This window comes from Pteropus vampyrus, unplaced genomic scaffold (assembly GCF_000151845.1).
Source record: "Pteropus vampyrus isolate Shadow unplaced genomic scaffold, Pvam_2.0 Scaffold26, whole genome shotgun sequence".
Classification (NCBI taxonomy): domain Eukaryota; kingdom Metazoa; phylum Chordata; class Mammalia; order Chiroptera; family Pteropodidae; genus Pteropus; species Pteropus vampyrus.
In genome coordinates this window covers 4,803,263-4,810,884 of record NW_011888807.1, presented here as the reverse complement: position 1 = coordinate 4,810,884, position 7,622 = coordinate 4,803,263, and the positions used below count along the sequence as shown (strand labels likewise).

The 7,622-nt window shown below is 34.8% G+C and overlaps 1 long non-coding RNA gene across 1 annotated transcript in view; it reads right to left on the bottom strand.

Annotated features, from left to right (window-relative positions):
* LOC111737376 overlaps nt 1-4,689 on the bottom strand; it is a 13,266-nt gene extending 8,577 nt beyond the window's left edge. The window contains exon 1 of the long non-coding RNA XR_002779422.1: nt 4,583-4,689. This is a non-coding gene — a long non-coding RNA (uncharacterized LOC111737376). The remainder of the gene's footprint in view (nt 1-4,582) is intronic.
* Nucleotides 4,690-7,622: the final 2,933 nt, after the last annotated feature.

The following is a 7,622-nucleotide window of genomic DNA, read 5'->3' as shown; positions in this document are numbered from 1 at the left end:
TCTTTTTTTTTTTTTTTACCAAGAATGAACCTACATTGACACATCACAATCATACAAAGTTCTTAGTTTACTTTAGGGTTCGTTCTGGGTGTTGTACACACTACAGGTTTGAATAAAGGTATAATGACATGTATCCATTATTATGCTATCATACAGAGTATTTTTACTCCCTTAAAAATATTCAATGCTGCCTTTTCCTTCCCACACCCACCCCTGGCAACCACTGATCTTTTCTACACTTTTACCTTTTCCAGCATGTCATATAGCTGGAATCATATAGTATGTGATTGCCTTTTGTCATTTAGTAAATGTATTTACGTTTGCTACATGTCTTTTCATAGTTTGATGGCTCATTTCTTTTTAGTGCTGAATAATATTTCATTGTCTGAATGTACCACAGTTTATCTATCTATTCACTTACTTACCCAAGGACATCTTGATTTTGTCCAAGTTTTGGGACTATAAATAAAGTTGTTATAAATATTTTTGTGCAGATTTTTATGTGGGCATACCTTTTCAACGCCTTTGGGTAAATACCAAGAAATGAAATTACTGGAATGTATGGTAAGAGTATGTTTAGTTTTGTGAGAGTGTGTCAAACTATCTTTCAATGTCTGCACCATTTTTCACCGCCAGCAATAGATAAGAATATTGTTCCATATTCTTGCAGCATTTGGTGTTATCAGTGCTCTAAATTTTGTCCATTCTACTGGGTGTATAGTGACATTTCATTGTTTTAATTTGCATTTACTTGATGACATAAGACGTGGAGCAACTTTTTGGGAACCAGCTTTTGATTTCATGATTTTTTCCCTCATTTTCTGTTTTATTATTTCATTGACTTCTACTCCGATTTTATTATTTCCTTTCTTCTTTGAATATTATTTGTTGTTCTTTTTCTAAGTGCTTAATGTGGAAGTTGAGTTTATTGATTCAAATCATCCTTTTCTAATTCAGGCATTTAATGCTAAAAATTTTCCCTAAAGTACTGCTTTAGCAATATCTTACAAATTTTAATGATGATTTCTTACTTCACTATTTTTAAACTTTTAAATTCTTTAGTTATTTTACAGTACAATAATATATTGAATTTGTCTAACACTTTATACTTTATAGGGCTAAAAAAAGTATTTTACCTCATTTTTTTCTCAGAATAAGTTAAAGTAAGCCCTTACTGTATCCCAGTTGAACAGCAAATATTCAGCAAATATTTAGTGAATGTCATACTTTGTTCCAGGTACAGAGGTTATGGTGGCAACAGAACAATGTTCTCTCTTTCAAGAAGTTTATTTTATTTTCAGTGGAATAAGAATTTAAAAAATGAGATAGGGAGACACAATAAAGCTAAGTAGCTCACTAAAGATTACACAGCTCTACATGCTAAACTCTAATCTCTCAACCACATTTCCAAGGTCTCTTTCTAATACTGTAAACTTCAGAATTTATTTTATTATATATAAAAATATAAGCATATTAATAAAACATATGCATATTTTTAAAGCAGAGTCGTATAAAGAACCCTTAATAAAACTATAGACTATCGTTTGTTCATGTTGATGCCAAAATAAGTCTCTCATTATAGATTCAATGAGAAGAGATAAAATGTTGTGGGAAAATCCCAAACCAGTCCAACAAAACATCAAGCAGTTTTTCAGAGAGAAAGAAGAACTCAGGTTTATAACACGCAGTCCCAGAGGAGCTAGTGCTCTGAAGATCTGGGCAGTGGGCTCAGGTATAACATTGCTTATATACCAGAATTTTTACACAAGCTAATTGGTCATTTTGAATTCAAACCATTACAAACAGCAGTAACATTGGTAAGGCCAGGGAATTGTCACGAGTTGGCGACATAAAAAATTGTTACAGAAAGCAGGGGTACAAACAATACAAACAGTTACCTTCGTTGAGCAAAAGGTAAGTAGGACAAGGTGCAAAAGAGCTCTGCAATGAACTCTTGCATGCAGCAAGCACATTTACAGAAGCAGAACAAAAAAGCTGATTAGCTTTTAATGAAAATCCTGAAATTTCCTCTTCAGTATTATAATGCTAATGCTATCTGATTGGGAGGAGGAGAACTATCCTATCAACACACATTGATTTTGAGAAAATAGCTTTATTTTCTGGTTTTCAGTTTCCATATTTTTTAAAAATGGTCAAATGATCTTTCACATTTCTAATTTTTATATACTAAGAATTTAGATTTTAAATATTTATTGAGCATTCACTACAGTGCTCTATTAGGGATTCAAAATAAGGTAGGATACAATACTTGTCCTAAAATTATCTAACTTAAGAGGCAAGAAACATACGTGCAAAATATTTTTAAATGCCAATATGAATGATAGAGAAAATAATGATCTGGCACAACTGGGGATAATTTTGCCCCCTTATCATACATTTACAATATCTGGAAACATTTTTGCTTGTCAGTATTGGGGGGTGACTTTTTTGAGTCACCAATAGAGTAGAGGCCAAGAATACTACTAAACATCTTGCAGTGCACAGGACAGCCTCCCACACAAAAATTACCTGGACCAAAATATCAGTTGTGTTGAGTTTGAGAAACTGCTCTAGAAATTCAAAGGGAGAAAAAAATCATTGTGAGAAGAAAAAATTAGGAAAGTTTCTTCAAGGAGCTGTGTTTTTCCATAAACTTCTAACACAGTTACATCTGGAGAAACAGCACAGGTGTGAAAACCAGTGCAGATGGAGTGGAGGGCTCACATATCAGTTAGAGGGTTAGATCGATGCCATATTGTATAGAATCTCAAATGCCAGGATGAAGACTTCTTACTTTATTTATTAGACAATGGGGAGCCAGTCAATGAGCATACTTTAGAGTAAGCATTGTTTCAGTTAGATTAGATGACTCTGGCAGTGGTCTGAGGATCTATTGTAGTGGAGAGACTGGAAGACAATCAGGAGGTTACTACAATCCAAGCTTGAGGTATTGAGTATTAATTCAAGCAGAACTTGACTTAACCATGATGCTTGTACCAATATACTTTTCTAAATACAATTACAGATTAGGGTAAAGCCATTCAGTAACAGTAACACTGAGTCATGTTTTCATACAAGTGCATAAACAATGAGTTCTAGTTTACAAGTGATGTGGGTTTTTTACACCATGCAATTTTGCTCATGTGTTTATATCAAGTGTGTTTGATATATTTTAAAAGTTGTAATTTTATTTTACTAACTGAAGCAGTGAGAAACTCTCATTTGAGAACATTAACTTTTATCATTTTAATATTGTGTCCTTTCTGTTCCTGCTCCCTGTCTCCCCTCTAGAGTAATGTTCCTTAAACACTGGGTTCCGTGAATCACAGTGCACAAATACATTGCTTTGCAAGTTTGCCACCACGTTTGTTTCCACTTGCCTAGGCAAAAACAAACAACCACCAAAAAGTTCACCCCTCAGGCTCTCAGTAGAAGGTGGGCTAAAATATTAGGACATTTTTCAATGTTTTTAAGTTTCATCATTGCCTTTATATCACTAAGTTCAGTGTAAGCAGTAATTTTTCTTTGTCTCTTGTTTGGAAAACTAATCCTAGTTACATCAGTTTAATTGATGCACTTAAACTTATATTTGGCCAAGAGTACTGTCCCTTTGAAGTTCAGAAGAAGCAGTCTTGTGACCATCACGGCAAAAGTCTGTTGTTCTAACCAGTTGATTTCTGGTTTTGTCGATCATTAACTTTTAGAAAAAATATAATTTTTTAAAATGAAAAGAATAAGTAAATGTTCTTTTTTTTCTACTAGAAAAGATCTTCTAGGAAACTTTAATTTTAATCAGCTGTGTTCAAACATTGGCTGTTTTGGTGATATTCTTGACTTTTAGGTATAAGTTAAAATCAGAAAGAATAAAATTGATAACTGACTTTGTATTTCGAATTAAAATTTTCTTTCATGGTGAATATGCCTTTTGAAAAATTAGGTAACATACAAATTAGCATTTCTATGAAGAAAAGTATTCAAATGATTTATATAACTAAACAGCATGTACTTGATCTATAAACTAGTTCAGGTAAAACTGCCACCCAGTGATCATTCTACTGATAAAAACAAATCCAAGTTAGTAGATTATTCTATTCATGAAAACACAGTCTTACTCTGTGATAGGCATTGTACCAAAGAGTGAGGAGACAACTTTTCACCAACATCCTGAGAAAGGATAATGGAGGAGACGCAAGTGTCAATGCATACGTGCGTTAAAACATCACCATTAGAGCTAGCTCATTTAATGATGTGACTTAACATAGTCTCTTACTTGATTTCAGTGTGCATAGAATGCTCTAAATTACTTCATAAAAGAGGTAAACTGAATGAGTCAATAATTCCCTTTGCAACAGGAAGTACTAGAGGTGATAATGCACTCAGAATGCACTTGTCCATGATCACTTGGAACAAAAGCATTAAAGTTGTCTGGGAGTTGGCTACCTTTCACTGATGCAAAGATTTCCTTAGATTCTTTCTGCAGGTCACTAGAAGCCCTGGAGCTTCTCACGGGTATGATGATATCATCACTTCTCATCATACAAAATCATTTTTTTACGGCGACTTCTTACTAAAGATTACTTACCTTCCATCCAACAATGTCTCTCATGTCAGAAGCTTGCTTCCTAGGGATGCCAAATGACTCATATGACTCAAATGATTGTTTTACTGTACACTATTCTGGCACCATAAGCCTAGGCTTGAGGGGATGCCACCTTATTTTAAAGGTTCTGTTGCAGACTTCTAATAAACTACCTCAAAACTTCTAAAATGGAGGACAGTTTTAAACAAAAATAATGGCTTTTAAAGTCATCTAAGACATCTGTTTTGAACTATGGTCCACTATGCAGGACCTATTTTAGGAAGCACAGTTGTAACTAGATCACGGTGGAGCATTTTCAAGATGGCTTGATCATCCCTGAGCTGGAATACACTGCTGGAATGAAGGTACTTCCACTTGTGAATCCCTGTGGAATGACTGCCTCTCTGAGACACAAAGAGTCTCAAAGCTTCCACGTTTGGAAAAAACAGTTACTATTAGAAAAGGAATTCGTTTTGCTGTTCCTACATCACATAGGAATGTGATCATTAGTCATGGGAGTATGTGGCTTATTTGTTTAAGAAATTTTGTTAACAGGACTTTAGGTTATATGAAAATAGGTCTTAGAACTTAGTCTGGAGTGGAGAATAAAATAAATGTGAAAATAAATTATATTACATGATTAAGAAGGAGGAAGTTCGGGGTTCTAATATGGCACGTGGAAGGGGTAAATGAGTTGAAGGAGCCTAAGGGAGGTAGTAGAGAGTAGACAGATATTAGGATAGAAAGCGACAGTGGGATACAGCAAATTTTACTAAATAAAGACCAAGAAAAACAGGTAACTACTGAGAATTTTCTCGTGGTGATAACTACGGAACTTTTAAAGAAAAATGTCTAAATATTCATTTTAAAGTTATTTCTAATTTTGTTCCATTATCTCCCTCAATTATTCCCATGTCTTTAGTAAAAATAGATACAATACCCTTGAGTTAATGGTGCTCTTGAAAATGTAGGAGGAGGAGCTCTGTCTTCACTTGAGTATACGGAGAAGAGGTAGCTACAGTGCACAAGACAGCGTAATGGGAGATTGAGACTTAAATACAAAGTTAGAGTTAGAGTCAATAATCTAAGGAATGTTATGGAGAGGCTGCATTTCCCACTATGGTGTGCTTGTGGGGCTCCTTTTTTCTTTTAATTTTATTTTTTATTATCAAAAAATACTTTTTTTTTTTTTTTTTTAGAGCAGTTTATGTTTATAGCAAAGTTGAGAAGAAGGTACAGAGATTTCTCATATACTCCCTGCTCCCATACGTGCAGAGCCTCCCCCATTATCAACATCACTCACCAGAGTGGAATATTTTTTTGGCAAAGATAAACCTATGTTGACACATCACAATCACTTAAAATCCATAGTTTACATTACAGTTCACTTTCGATGTTGTAGAGTCTATGGGTTTGGACAAAGGTATGATGACATATATTCATCATTATAGTAACCCTTCAGAATGTTTTCACTGCCCTAAAAATCCTCTGTGCTCTGCCTATTTATCTCTCCCCTGATACCACCCAACTCTTGTTATTTTTTACAGATATTAAAGGGAAGAAAGACTCTTGAAGACTGGAAGATTTGGGGGAAATTGCTTATATTAGGAACGTACCTAAGAAGAGAGAGGGGAAGGGAAAAGGTGAGGAAGCAAACCCCAAATTCACAGCATTTTGGTCTTTTTTCTTACCTCTTCAAATTCTTGTGGGCTACTTTACCTTTTGTAAAGGTTAAATCAGGTTAAAATGAAGCCAGGCACAGCCTCGAGAAAAGAAAATGTAAAAATGCAGGACACATTTACATTCTGAGGACAAAGTGATACTAGTTAGAAACAACATGGATCTATGCACTTGATTTCTATCAAAGGTGTTTAACAATTCAGCACCATCTGGCAAAGCCACATCTCCTTCAAGGCCTGGGGCCTTTTTCAATCTTCTAGTTTTAATGCTCTCTAGAGACATCCATGAGTGGAATATATCCTGACAAAAATGATGCACTTGAAATTTTTCTGAAGATAGAGAGAAAGGCTAAAAGATACAATCACACACAGGAGATCATCAGCCAGTGGTCCAGACAAGTGGACATTCTTACAGCAGTAAAAATATAGAAGATAATCTGGACCAATGTCCTGAGCACTCCCAAAAGGAGTTTGAACACTAGGGTGGGATTTGGGAGGACAATTTTAAATATGCATTATCCATTTAAGTAACTTTATTAAGGTGTCTGTTAATGAGGCTCACTGTTCAAGAAGATGACTGACAATATGACCATCAACCTTTAGAACATAAAGGTTATTCTGGAAGGAAAACAAACATGAAGTTATAGTATAACCCGGATAATTTAACTTCCTGGGCTTTAGTTTCCTCATCTGTGAAATAAAGAGATTTGAATAAAAGATTTTTTTAATGCTTCAAGTTCAAAGATTTTTTGATTTGATAATGTTAATCACTGAATTTTCACACTGAGTACTAATCAAATTTAAGACCCTCTGACAGATTCCAGTGATATAGGAGTTTAAGTGTGATCTTTGTATTTGAATATCATAAAAGTAATCTGAAAAACAGGGTATAGGAGTAAATTAATATAAATCCCATTCTACAAATTCAGTGTCACAAAAAATAAGGCAAATTTTTGTTTCTTAAAAAAGTAATTTAATTTAGTATGAAAAATTTGATCTCAGTTCCTTTGGGGGATTTCCTATCCTACAGAGCTGTGCCATACACAGTTCTGAGAACTTGAACATGCTAAGCTGGCATCGACACTGATATGCAGTTCATATGTCAAAGTTAAGAAATCCAGGGTCCTACTCTGCATGGTCTTCTCAGATCCCATGACGTTCTGTTGCTTCCACTTACCTACATGCAACACTGTCGGGTTCGAGAAGTTTTGCAGGGTGACTTTAGAGACCTGTGTACTCTGAAAAGTTGTGGCCGTTGCCTTGATCTCCTCGCCAGGATATATTTTCAGTCTGGGGTGAATAATTTCCCTATCATACTTCTTCAAAGCCACTCTGTTGATGTTTGTGAACTCTCTAAATTCTCC